The sequence below is a fragment of the Cololabis saira genome, chromosome 24, assembly GCF_033807715.1.
Source record: "Cololabis saira isolate AMF1-May2022 chromosome 24, fColSai1.1, whole genome shotgun sequence".
Lineage (NCBI taxonomy): Eukaryota > Metazoa > Chordata > Actinopteri > Beloniformes > Belonidae > Cololabis > Cololabis saira.
In genome coordinates, this window is record NC_084610.1 from 2,767,387 (window position 1) to 2,782,456 (window position 15,070).

The 15,070-nt window shown below is 42.4% G+C and overlaps 1 protein-coding gene across 1 annotated transcript in view; it reads right to left on the reverse strand.

Moving 5' to 3' along the window:
* LOC133425044 (NACHT, LRR and PYD domains-containing protein 12-like) overlaps positions 1–15,070 on the reverse strand; it is a 210,295-nt gene that overhangs the window by 121,558 nt on the left and 73,667 nt on the right. The gene's annotated exons all lie outside the window — the stretch shown is intronic.

The following is a 15,070-nucleotide window of genomic DNA, read 5'->3' on the forward strand; positions in this document are numbered from 1 at the left end:
ATCATGGCCTCGGTCTTGGAGGTGCTGATTCTCATCCCTGCCGCGTCGCACTCGGCCTCAAACCGCCCCAGCGCATGCTGAAGGTCCCGGTCCGATGAAGCCAACAGGACACGTAATCTGCAAAAAGCAGAGATGAAATCCTGAGGTTTCCAAACCGGATCCCCTCCGGCCCCTGGCTACGCCTAGAAATCCTGTCCATAAAAATTATGAACAGGACCGGTGACAAAGGGCAGCCCTGCTGGAGTCCAACATGGGGAAAGAGTCTGACTTACTGCCGGCAATACGAACCAGGCTCCTGCTCCGATCATACAGAGACCGGACAGCCCTTAATAGAGGGCCCGGACTCCATACTCACTCAGCATCCCCCACAGAATGGCACGAGGGACACGGTCAAATACCTTCTCCAGATCCACAAAGCACATGTAGACTGGTTGGGCAAATTCCCACGAACCCTCGAGCACCCTGCGGAGGGTGTAGAGCTGGTCCAGTGTTCCACAACGAAAACCGCATTGTTCCTCCTGAATCTGAGGTTCAACTATCGGCCATAATCTCCTCTCCAGTACCTTGGCGTAGACTTTCCCGGGGAGGCTGAGAAGTGTGATCCCCCTATAGTTGGAGCACACTCTCCGGTCCCCCTTTTTAAACAGAGGGACCACCACCCCGGTTTGCCACCCCAGCGGTACTGTCCCCTTCCTGCATGCGATGTCGCAGAGGCATGTCAACCAAGACAGCCCTACGACATCCAGAGACTTGAGGTACTCAGGGCGAATCTCATCCACCCCCGGTGCCACTGAGGAGCTTATGAACCACCTCAGTGACCTTGGCTTGGGTGATGGATGAGCACGCCCCAGAGTCCCCACTCTCTGCTTCCTCAGTGGAAGGCATGTCAGTCGGGTTGAGGAGATCTTCGAAGTATTCCTTCCACCGCCCGACGATGTCCCCAGTCGAGGTCAACAGCTCCCCACCCGCACCATAAAAGGTGCCGGCAGAGTACTGCTTCCCCCTTCTGAGGCGCCGAACGGTCCTCCAGAATTTCCTCGAGGCCGACCGAAAGTCTTCCTCCATGGCCTCCCCGAACTCCTCCCAGACCCGGGTTTTTGCCTCCAGGACCGCCCGAGCCGCGACAGTGATACCTGGAGAGGCGTGATTGAAACAACATAAACAATCCCATTGTTACATTCCGGTTAGCCCCTAATTGGCTAAGCTTAACGTGGTGATGAGAAGAGAGTGGTGCCCGTGGGTGGGACTGGCGGCGCCGTTTCGGACGGGATGGCGACGGTTGGTGCGGGCGGGATATCAGCAGTATCGACATATTTCGGAGTGGCGGACGACGGCAGAGGCAAGACAGACTGCGGGCTCTCGGCATTGGATGTCGCTGTCTTGCCTGTCGCCAGTCTCACTCATGGGTATCACTCTCTTCTCATAACCACGCTAAGCTTAGCCAACTAGGGGCTAACCGGACTGTAACAATGGGATTGTTTATGTTCTTCTTCTCTGTTTTATTGGCGGATCACAACCAACTTTAAGGTGCATACTGCCACCTACTGTACAGGAGTGTGTAACATCATTTCATTTAGCCTGTTTTTTAAATTCTATTTGATTGTTTATGTTGTTGTTTCACACGGACGGCTTCAGGTGAATCACCGCACATGCTCAGTTCAGGTGAAGCACCGCACATGCGCAGTTGATGTTCCTGCGATGAGACTAAAGCGTGGAGGAAAGACCGGCCGGCTGAGTTTTGTTTAAAATTGAATTTCTGTTGCAAATAAAACCTGTCTTCCAATTCATTGCATTTTTCATTGCACTTTTAGCCTAGTTATTTTTGTGGTAGAAGTATCGGATCGGTACTGGGTATCGGCGAGTACACAAATTCAAATGGTGTGAAAAAAATGGTATCAGGGCATCCATAGTTTGTAGTTGTTTTGTCTGTTTGTTTGCTATGGACCATGTGTGTGTCTGAATGAAAATGTTTGATTATAGATTACTTATTGTTTTTACCACATTTAAAAATGTTATATTGTAAGGAACATCCAAAACACCCAGGACACCCAGACTTTCTTTCCTTGGTTGTTGAACTTTACTTTCAAGTTAAATAATGTGTGAATGTACCTTTAAAAATAGGATAGCATTTGACTTTGTGTCCAGACCAGTCCACAGCCAGGTTATCTCCATATTTCCAAGTTATGCTGGTGAGTTGACCAGTCACAGGGTCTGGACAGAGGACAACTGAGGAACCCAGCTTCTTGTAGGGCACTGCTTCATCTGTAAAATAAAAACGATTTAATCATACACACCTCTTTCAATGACAGGAGTAAACAGCTTCTGCAGTTAATTGTGTTATCTGTTTTTATTTTCTGCTCAGATCTTGTTTAGACTTCCATGTTTTTAATAAAAATAAACCTTGTGTTGGTTTCTATTCTTTACTTTTGAGAGATATAAGTGATAGCGTGTCCTGCTGGTTCTAAAGGAGTCCAGTCCCTGATGCTCATCAGAGGAGCAGTCAGGTCCACCTGAAATCTACATGACTGAGATCCATTTGGACCAACATTGATCACCAGATCAGCACTTTGTACAGAGATGAATGAAGAGACATCAAACTCAGACCCACTCCAGCGTGATGGAGAGTATTTGTACAAGTATCCTGTTTACTACTAATTACTCTGAATAGTGGTATTTCATGGCATATTTTTGAGTCCGGAAACAGTTTCAAGTAGAATAAATGAGTTTCAGATCTTTGCCCGAGTCCTCCGAGCAACGACTCGGACTGACACACCCAGAAATCCCTCTAACAATTGGTTTTAACTATTATTATCATCATTAATATTTATTCATTAACGTTTACACCAAATTAAAGAAACTTTTCGGCTGTAAACCGATGAACCTTTAACCGTATTTGATGCAACATTTGAATGTGTCGAGTACCACGGCTGGTACTGACGAAATAACAAACTTCAAATGTGACCTAAAATATACACTTTTATAAATCAGGCTATTTATCCCCAAAACTGTTCACGGCGGTCAAGCCGGCTGTCAGTCGTACTTACGTGGTCAATATATATATACACATCTGTACATACATACATTACATACACACATATATATATATAGGCTATATATATATATATATATATTTACATGCATGGATGGATGGATGGATGGATGGATGGATAGATAGATAGATAGACCTGAAACACTTCCGCAAACAAAATATAGGTTTTCTTTTCGCCTCCATTCTTATTCCTTAAACCACCATGTTATGTTAAAAACATTTGATTCTGTATTGGGGTAAAGTGAAACTCCTTTAACAATGAAAATGAGAGCAGAGACATTTGAGGAGAACGCAGACACGCGGACTCATCCGGGTGTTCTGCCATTCCATGCTCCCTGCCAGAAAATGCTACTTTGTGGTTCTGCGCATGCGCACAGTCGATTTTCAAAGTTTGATTGCGACGCCAATCATTTCTTGCACGATGTAAAAAGGATAGTATGGGATGTCGAGTATTTGATCCTTCAAAATACATTACCCATGACATGAATTGCATTACACTTTGTGAAAATTATACGATAAAGAGAGAAAAAAAAACAATATATAATTGCTTTATTTGATATTCATTCGGCTATTTACCTTTATTTAACCAGGCAGGTCATTAAGAACATTCTTATTTACAATGACGGCCTGGCAAGAGACAAGGACCACTTGGGGTGAAAAGGACGTGGTTTAGGGAGTAAAACACAATAAAATTGTAGCTCTACAAAGGTAGAAAACCATTAGGTAGCATTTTTTGGCAAAGCAGCAAAAAATGGCAGAACACCGGACTGATACCAGATCAATTTTATTTATATCGGGTCCATTACAAGACAAGTTGTCTCGGATCTTTCCAGAGACCAGAACATAAACCCCACCAATTATTACATGAACACTGGCAGGTAACAATGGCACCCCATGAGAAATAAACTCAGAATAAACTATACGTCTTTACATTTATCTTGTAACAAATAAAATTCTGTAAGCCTACTTACCAGAAAGAATGACTGCTCCATTCAATAGAATAAGAAATAGACCAATCTTGAACTTCATATCGAGGCTGAAAGTTTCTCAAAAACAAATCAGTTTAATAAAGTTACTTTTGTCCAACATGTGAGGATAAATTAAAAGGGTAAATCGTAAAGATTAAGAACAAATTGTTCTAGACTATTCTTCCGTGTTCAGCTCTGCATTCATTTAGAGTCTGAATAAATGAGCGAACAAGTAGAACAGGTAGTTGTTTTTATAACCGCAGTGAAGTTAGTTTTAAGTTGGATATTCGACAGCATGTTGCTGCGTTCCATTTACCTCGGAAGTCGGAACTCGGAATGACGTCACAGCCGAGTTATCAGCGTTCCAGTTACAAAGTCGGAAAACAAGTTTTTAGTTCGAATATACCACATGAAAAATGTGAAGTACACTATAGCAGCATATATATGCCGAACAATACTTGTATATGACTGATTTAGTGTGACCAAAACTAGAATGAAGTGCTACGAATTATTACAGAGCTCTCTTCTACTGTTTACAACCGGGGCAGCCATCTTGGAATGTGAACTCGGGGGGAATATCCAACTTAAAACTAACTTCACTGCGGTGAAATACCGCGAGTGCAGGTTCATAACTTAACTTGAACCTATTATGTTGATTCTCTATTTGTTTCTTTTTTTCAAGACCATTATTTTATTAAATACAGAACATATTAATAGTTTGTGTATCATCTGTTCTTTCCCTTTTCAATTGTCTATAAAAAATAAAACAAATGAAAGAGACGTTTTATTGTGTTCTTCAGGTTAAATTTGGTTGACAAGGTTAGCATCTGAACAAAGGTCAGAATCTAGATTAGTCCTGCTGCGGGTGACGGGAGCGTCTGGGTCGAAGAGCAGAGGATAAAGTGGTGAACCCATCATGGCTGAGTCAATCATGCCAGCTTTTGCTGGCAGTATGATAAGGAGTTGCTTCTCTCGAAGAATCGGGTTCGTTGGTTGATTTTTTTGACTACCCTAGCAGTCATTTTTTCACTGGAGAGATTTGCTTCTAGGATGCAGCCCAGATAGGTGATTTCACTTTTGTTTGTGATAACATTGTCACCCACTTTGATTATGAAGTTATCAACCTTGCTGAGTTTAGGAATTGACCCAAAGAGGATGGATTCTGTTTTGCCCAAGTGTATGGATAGTTTGTTGTCATTGAGCCAGGTACAGATCTTGTTTAGCTCGGAGCTAAGAGCCTTTTCTACCTGCAACCTGTCCCTGTCAGAGACAAGGAGAGCCGAGTCATCCGCGAACAAGAACAAGTTGCAGTCACAAGCAGATGCCATATCATTAACATAAATTAGGAACAATAGAGGTCCCAGTATGCTTCCTTGAGGGACACCACAGGTTATTGGGAGGGGAGGGGACAAGGTACCGTTTACCTCAACCATCTGTTCTCTCCCCACCAAATAAGAATGTATCCAGCTCACTGCATTGTCGTCAAGGCCAATAGCTCCAAGTTTGTCGATGAGAATAGAATGATTTACGGTGTCAAAAGCCTTCTGGAGGCCCAGCATGACCATGCCGCAATATTTGCCAGAATCAACCTCACGTTTGATGCGATCGTTCAAATAAAGCAGTTATGTGTCAGTGGAATGAGACTCTCTGAAGCCAGATTGGAACTCATAAATCAGTCTATTCTCCTCGAGATATCTTGCACCCTGTTTGTAGACAATTTTTTCCATGACTTTCGAAATGGATGGTAGAATTGAGATGGGACGGTAGTTGCCTGGGTCTAGTTTGCTCCCCTTCTTGTGCAGGGGTTTTACTTTAGCTAGTTTGAAATCTGATGAACATACTCCTTGTTTGATAGATAGGTTAAAAATATGGGTAATTATAGGAGTGATGGTGACAGCTGCGTCTCTGAGAAATTTAGCCGGGATGGTATCGTGGCCTGTGGCCTTGTGTGTGGGGAGAGTACTCAGTTTTTTAAACACCTCGTCAGTTGTCACAGCGGCAAGTTTAAAATCACCTTTGCGTACCCCTAGTTTATTGTAGTGATTGTTGATGTGCTCAATGCCATACCGTCCAGAAGGGGCGGAAAGTTTGCTAACCAGTGAAGTGGCTATGGTGGTGAAATAAATGTTAAGACATTTAGCTACTTCAAACTTGTCTGAGATATAGCCGAGAGCAGTTTTGAGGTTTATATTTTGGTACACTGTTTTGAGTTTGGAGCCGAAGCTTAGTTGGTTGTTGAGTAGTTTCCATAGCTCTCGTGGTTTGTGTATGTTTACTTCTACGGCTGATTTCACCACGCAAGTTAGAATGACGGTTGGCTTCACGCAGTTTCTGGAAACAGGAGCTGAAACGAAAGTGAAACTGTCAAGAGTTCAACATTAAGCCCCGCTACTTAACTCCTCAAACAAAATATTGTTGTTTTTTTTCCTCAATTCTTATTCCTGAAACAACCACGCCCACTTGTGAAAGGCCGCTAAAGTGAAACTAGGTTACACAGTGAAACTAAGAACTTGAACCAATACAAGGGTCTCTGGAGACCTGCAACCCTGCCGGAGACCGGTCCAGGGCGTAACCCAGCCCTGTGGCTGAAGTGAACTAAGACAGGCCCCCGCAGACCCCCCTGACTGCACTGGGTTCAAGGGCAAATGGGTGGCAGGAGGTCTAGACAGGGTGGCGTAGGACAACAAAAACATACAAAAAAAGAAAATACAATACAAAAAAAAAAAGAGTCAGCTTAGGCTTAGGCTATTTACACCCGGGTGCAAGTACTGATGCGTAGGCTATTTACACCCTACTACCAATATCAACGTTTGCTATTGTACCCATGTATTATTAGAAATAAATGTAAAAAAAAAAAGATTTATAAAAAAATAAAATCCATCAACTCAGTGATTGACAGGTATTCACACCACTTTTGATAAACTTCATATAATCTCTTCAAAATATTTTACAATGACATAAGAGCAAGAATTGTTCATACAAAAGTGTGAGAGCAGACATTTGCCTGGCTCTATTGTTTGACATGGTTCCAATTTCAGAGTGGTGCACATGTGCATGGGGAAGTGAAAAAGTGTCTTCTGTTGCAGACACGTTGGTGCACGTGGGCATGGCAACGCATTTGTTTTCATATGTAACAGGGTGTGAGTAGCTCAGCTGGTGGGGACTTGCTATTTGTACCCTGGTGTAAATAGTCACTCCGTTTTTGTTTTTTTTTGTCCTTCAGTGGCCCTGATATTCTTCGGTACATCCCCTTTGCATTTTGATACGTATGACAAAAATCATGGATGGATCTAATGTTGTTACACTGAAGTTTTGATAAGAAAAACATCAGTTGGTTCAGCTGAAACTGAGGGTTGAAGCAGGATCCTACCTTCCGTATCAAAATGCAAAGGGGTGTACCGACGAGGATCTGCAGGAAATGAATAACTGAAATAAAAAAAAAAAACATTAAATTCTGAGAAAATAAGCTTCAAGATCGATCAATGTTGAAGCGCTTCTTCCCTGCCATTTATCAGCTGATGTTAAAAGGAGGCCTGACTCACCTGTCAGATTAGACAGTGAGTCCTCTGCTGCCCCCACCCCAGGATGCTGCTGCTCCAGACCTCCCTTTAAAACATACATTCTAACATTTTTTAGAATGAAAAACAAGGAAATTATAATTGGGTGTTATTTAGCTGCTTTTCACGCGTATCCATAAAATACTTGTACTTTTACTTTTGACACTTAAGTACATTTAACATGAGCTACTTTAATGTAAATGTACTTTATTTATATAGCCGTTTACAGAAACCTCTGGATGAGCCAAAGTGCCTTACATAATAAAACATACAGAAATACAACAAACAATCACAAGACAGAGCTTTTAACAGGAAAAAGTTTGCATTTATTAAAATAAAGGGAAAGTAAACGGAGACATTACAAAAGGACTGGATACTGCTGATTGCCACTGTTATTACGAAACATCCTTTACTAGTGTAATTAGTTGTATTTTAATAAGAAATCTTGCACCGTTTGCCTTGTTGAAGTTACTGCTCGACACTGTTCATACAAACGTAACCCGATCTGCATCCTTTTCAAATTATAAGCCCTCTAGCATTTCAGTGGGGATATGCCTTTACCAGACACAGCGTCCGTTGTACACAACAAAAACATCACAACGAAAAAGATACAAGACATAGTTTGAGATTCTGTTGAAAAATGTAATACTGGGAGAAAAATGAACTACAGATTTAAAAGAAGCCCGAACCTATAGAAGGAATGGAGGAAGCGCGTCAATATCGTTGGACCCTGAATTCTCTGAAAGCAGCCGTCATTCGTGCTTCCGTGGTGAAATCAGCCGCTCCTAGATTTCATGTGCGCTCCTATAGTACTGAGTACTATAGTACTGAGTTTGAGATGTTGCAGATATTTTTTTTCATATATTACCTTGATTACACCCATACTTCCACCGTAATATTTACACACTCATACTATAAAAGAAAAGGATGAAACACCCTTTTCTTTTTTTTTACTTCAGGTTCTGTGTTGCAGAGACTGTACAAATTCATTCTTCCATAATTTCACCTAATAGCTCACATACCTCTCTTCACAAGAGGTATGATCAAAATCATACATGTGCCACAAGTAGACTCCGAAAAGGCTGACAACCCCTGCTTTAAAGAACTGTCAATTAAGGAGTTGTACAGGAAGAAGAAATATATACACTGATAGGAGGGCAGCACTACTGCCTCACTCCGTTTCAAAGAACATATTGGGGAAGTACCACGACCCGCCGCCTTCCGCAACATCATACAAAAAAGTAGTGACTATTAGTCACCACCTGGCTGTGATTAGAGTTCATTTATGACGACTGCAAATACGAGCTGTTTCCAATGTTCCCAATGTATTTTTATTACTGACAGTGTTCATGCAGGTATAGCCACTTTGTCATTTGTAAACCAAAATTAAACAAACATAAATATCCGCCTGCTATTTCTATATGCACTTCTTCTGTACATGCACGCACAGTCAAAAACCTTTTGCCTCCACACAGACACCTGTGTGTGATTGCACTTTGGTTAAATAGACTGTGCCCAATTGATTATATCACTACTCCCCCTAGTGGACGGAAGGCTGACCAAAAAGTACTATAAATGGTACTACAACTGGTACTATAAATGGTACTAAAACTGGTACTATAAATGGTAATACTGGTGCTGTAACTGGTACTTTAACTGGTACTAATGCTACTATAACTGGTACTATAAGTTGTAGTACCAGTAGTACTAGTTATAATAACTGGTACTACTGGTACTATAACTGGTACTTAAACTGGTACTACAACTGGTACTAATGGTACTATAACTGGTACTACTGGTACCATAACCGGTACTATAACTGGTACTACTGGTACTATAACTAACTACAACTGGTACTATAACTGGTACTATAAGTGCTATTATAACTGGTACTACTGGTACTATAACTGGTACTACAAGTGGTACTACGGGTACTACGAGTGGTTCTACTGGTACTACTAGTACTACAACTGGTACTATAACTGGTACTGCTGGTACTATAACTGGTACTATAACTGGTACTTTTATCTTTTATGGTGTGGTCTGCTGGAGCAGCATCACAGCAGCAGAGAGGACCAGACTGGACCTGTCTGTCCTGTACTGTAGTAGTACTACTAGCTCTGTCCTGTAGTAGTAGTACTAGCTCTGTACTGTACTGTACTGTAGTAGTAGTACTAGCTCTGTCCTGTACTGTAGTAGTAGTACTAGCTCTGTCCTGTACTGTAGTAGTAGTACTAGCTCTGTCCTGTACTGTAGTAGTAGTACTAGCTCTGTCCTGTACTGTAGTAGTAGTACTAGCTCTGTCCTGTACTGTAGTAGTAGTACTAGCTCTGTACTGTACTGTAGTAGTAGTAGTAGTACTAGCTCTGTCCTGTACTGTAGCAGTAGTACTAGCTCTGTCCTGTACTGTAGTAGTAGTACTAGCTCTGTCCTGTACTGTAGTAGTAGTACTAGCTCTGTCCTGTACTGTAGTAGTAGTACTAGCTCTGTCCTGTAGTGTAGTAGTAGTACTAGCTCTGTCCTGTACTGTAGTAGTAGTACTAGCTCTGTCCTGTACTGTAGTAGTAGTAGTAGTACTAGCTCTGTCCTGTACTGTAGCAGTAGTACTAGCTCTGTCCTGTACTGTAGTAGTAGTACTAGCTCTGTCCTGTACTGTAGTAGTAGTACTAGCTCTGTCCTGTACTGTAGTAGTAGTACTAGCTCTGTCCTGTAGTGTAGTAGTAGTACTAGCTCTGTCATGTACTGTAATAGTAGTACTAGCTCTGTCCTGTACTGTAGTAGTAGTACTAGCTCTGTCCTGTACTGTAGTAGTAGTACTAGCTCTGTCCTGTAGTGTAGTAGTAGTACTAGCTCTGTCCTGTACTGTAGTAGTAGTACTAGCTCTGTCCTGTACTACAGTCTCCATCCTGTGGAGGTGGTGGGGGAGAAGAGGATGGTGGCTAAGCTGTCATCCATCAGCACCATGGAGAGCTCCATCAGCACCATGGAGAGCTCCATCAGCACCATGGAGAGCTCCATCAGCACCATGGAGAGCTCCATCAGCACCATGGAGAGCTCCATCAGCACCATGGAGAGCTCCATCAGCACCATGGAGAGCTCCATCAGGTCCTTCCTCCCCGCTGCCATCAGACTGTACAACCAAGCTGATCACCATAGCAACGGACAATAGTAATAACAACAATAACGTGCAATAACAACATGTGCAATATCTGTCTGTCTACCTCACACACATCCTACCTACTACAACTGGTACTACAACTGGTAGTATAACTGTTACTATAACTGGTACTACTGGTACTATAACTGGTACTACAACTGGTACTACAACTGGTACTACTGGTAATATAACTGGTACTATAACTGGTACTACAACTGGTATTACTGGTACTACAACTGGTACTACAACTGGTTCTATAACTGGTACTACAACTGGTATTACTGGTACTATAACTGGTACTACAACTGGTACTACTGGTACCATAACTCGTACTACAACTGGTACTACAACTGGTATTACTGGTACTATAACTGGTACTACTGGTACTATAACTGGTACTACTGGTACCATAACTCGTACTACAACTGGTACTATAACTGGTACTACAACTGGTAGTATAAATGTTACTACAACTGGTGCTACTGGTACTACAACTGGTACTATTACAGGTACGATAACTGGTACTTCTAGTACTATAACTGGTACTACAGCTGGTACTACTGGTACCATAACTGGTACTACAACTGATACTACAACTGGTACTACAACTGGTAGTATAAATGGTACTACTGGTACTATAACTGGTACTACAACTGGTACTACTGGTACCTTTATCTTTCATGGTGTGGTCTGCTGTAGCAGCATCACAGCAGCAGAGAGGAACAAGACTGGACAAGGTAGTGAGGAAAGCGGGTTCTGTCCTGTACTGTAGTAGTAGTACTAGCTCTGTACTGTAGTAGTAGTAGTACTAGCTCTGTCCTGTACTGTAGTAGCAGTACTAGCTCTGTCCTGTACTGTAGTAGTACTACTAGCTCTGTCCTGTACTGTAGTAGTAGTACTAGCTCTGTCCTGTACTGTAGTAGTAGTAGTACTAGTTCTGTCCTGTACTGTAGTAGTAGTACTAGCTCTGTCCTGTACTGTAGTAGTAGTACTACTAGCTCTGTCCTGTACTGTAGTAGTAGTACTAGCTCTGTCCTGTACTGTAGTAGTAGTACTACTAGCTCTGTCCTGTACTGTAGTAGTAGTACTAGCTCTGTCCTGTACTGTAGTAGTACTACTAGCTCTGTCCTGTACTGTAGTAGTACTACTAGCTCTGTCCTGTACTGTAGTAGTAGTACTAGCTCTGTCCTGTACTGTAGTAGTAGTACTACTAGCTCTGTCCTGTACTGTAGTAGTAGTACTAGCTCTGTCCTGTACTGTAGTAGTAGTACTAGCTCTGTCCTGTACTGTAGTAGTAGTACTAGCTCTGTCCTGTACTGTAGTAGTAGTACTAGCTCTGTCCTGTACTGTAGTAGTAGTACTACTAGCTCTGTCCTGTACTGTAGTAGTACTACTAGCTCTGTCCTGTACTGTAGTAGTAGTACTAGCTCTGTCCTGTACTGTAGTAGTACTAACTATGTCCTGTACTGTAGTGTAGTAGTACTAGCTCTGTCCTGTACTGTAGTGTAGTAGTACTAGCTCTGTCCTGTACTGTAGTAGTAGTACTAGCTCTGTCCTGTACTGTAGTAGTAGTACTAGCTCTGTACTGTACTGTAGTAGTAGTACTAACTCTGTCCTGTACTGTAGTAGTAGTACTAACTCTGTCCTGTACTGTAGTAGTAGTACTAGCTCTGTCCTGTACTGTAGTAGTAGTACTAGCTCTGTCCTGTACTGTAGTAGTAGTACTACTAGCTCTGTCCTGTACTGTAGTAGTAGTACTAGCTCTGTCCTGTACTGTAGTAGTAGTACTAGCTCTGTCCTGTACTGTAGTAGTAGTAGTAGTAGTAGCTCTGTCCTGTACTGTAGTAGTAGTACTAACTCTGTACTGTAGTAGTAGTAGTACTAGCTCTGTACTGTACTGTAGTAGTAGTACTAGCTCTGTCCTGTACTGTAGTAGTAGTACTAGCTCTGTCCTGTACTGTAGTAGTAGTACTAGCTCTGTGCTGTACTGTAGTAGTAGTACTAACTCTGTCCTGTACTGTAGTAGTAGTACTAGCTCTGTACTGTACTGTAGTAGTAGTACTAACTCTGTCCTGTACTGTAGTAGTAGTACTAGCTCTGTACTGTACTGTAGTAGTAGTACTAACTCTGTCCTGTACTGTAGTAGTACTAACTCTGTCCTGTACTGTAGTAGTAGTACTAGCTCTGTACTGTACTGTAGTAGTAGTACTAGCTCTGTCCTGTAATAGTAGTACTAGCTCTGTCCTGTACTGTAGTAGTAGTACTAGCTCTGTCCTGTACTGTAGTAGTACTACTAGCTCTGTCCTGTACTGTAGTAGTAGTACTAGCTCTGTCCTGTACTGTAGTAGTAGTACTAGCTCTGTCCTGTACTGTAGTAGTAGTACTAGCTCTGTCCTGTAGTGTAGTAGTAGTACTAGCTCTGTCCTGTACTGTAGTAGTAGTACTAGCTCTGTCCTGTACTACAGTCTCCATCCTGTGGAGGTGGTGGGGGAGAAGAGGATGGTGGCTAAGCTGTCATCCATCAGCACCATGGAGAGCTCCATCAGCACCATGGAGAGCTCCATCAGCACCATGGAGAGCTCCATCAGGACCATGGAGAGCTCCATCAGCACCATGGAGAGCTCCATCAGCACCATGGAGAGCTCCATCGGCACCATGGAGAGCTCCATCAGCACCATGGAGAGCTCCATCAGGTCCTTCCTCCCCGCTGCCATCAGACTGTACAACCAAGCTGATCACCATAGCAACGGACAATAGTAATAACAACAATAACGTGCAATAACAACATGTGCAATATCTGTCTGTCTACCTCACACACATCCTACCTACTACAACTGGTACTACAACTGGTACTACAACTGGTATTACTGGTACCATAACTCGTACTACAACTGGTACTACAGGTACAATAACTGGTACTACAGGTACTATAACTGGTACTACAGCTGGTACTTCTAGTACTATAACTGGTACTACAAATGGTACTACTGGAACTATAGCTGGTACTACTGTAGTGTAGCAGTAGGACTATAGCTGGTACTACTGTAGTGTAGCAGTAGGACTATAGCTGGTACTACTGTAGTGTAGCAGTAGTACTAGCTCTGTCCTGTACTGTAGTAGTAGTACTAGCTCTGACCCACAGCAAAATGTTTATCATTCATCAAACCAACAATTGTTTCTTTGAGATACCTTGCTTTGTTTAATTTCAACTTTGTTTCTTTTTCTAGGCAAGCAATTTTCCCCAGAAGCGCTTTTCTTGTCAGTTTAACAGTCCTTTTACTTTTTACAGCGGAGTCTGTATTAGTTGCATCAACCGGTGGCTCTTCAGTATCGGACTTGCGTTTTTCATCCATAGTCAGTTTACACACAGTCTCATACAAAAACACTCGGTTCATTTGGTCCCCAACCCCCGGGCCCCGGCCCGGTATCGGGAAAATATTGTTAGACATTAAAACGGTCCTGGTTCAGAAAAGGTTGGAGACCACTTAAACAGTCACAACCAATGCATTGGATTTTACGCACAAAGTTTGTGTGCACAGCACACACCTTATCCCAACGTCCACTCCTTGTTGGTAGCGCTACACGTACCTTGCGTTGGCCGGCGTACAGCTGATGATGTCCCGCTTGCGCCGATGGCGATGTCCGCAGCTCCACCAGCTCCACCAGCTCCGAACCGCGTCAGCTGCGATTGAAGCGCAGCAACTGCACAGCAGAGAAATCCAACGTTGTCCTCCACGGAGTCAGGTTGTTTTACTTAATGTAGCGACCATTTGCTCATCAAAAAGCCACTGCCTGGCTGTGATTAGAGTTCAGTTATGACGCGTGCAAATACGAACCTTTTCCAATGTTCCAATGTTTCCAATGTAATTTTATTACTTACAGTGTTCAACCAGGTACTGCCACTTGTCACTTTTGTAAACATAAAATAGACGAACAAATATCCACCTGCTATTTTTCTTACTTCTTCCATTCGACCGCACGCACGGTCAAAAAACGTTTGCTTCCACACAGCCATCTGTGTGTGATTGCACCCAGATTAAATAGACCGCCCCCAATTGATTGTGTCACTACTCCCCCTAGTGGACGGAAGGCTAACAAAAACACAAGATAGACACATTTGGTAGAATGACACAAATGGCTCTTACATTTACAGATAAATAAATCAGTTGCAAAAACCTGAATGACAGAAAACCAAACAAGATACTTTATTTTCAACAATTTGTGAAAAGTTGTCTACAAATACTTTTACTTCACAAAATAAACGTTTAAATAAGCTGAGATGGAGACATGTCACATTTGTTCTCTTCTGTTCTCATATTTGTAACAGAATCTGGTAAAA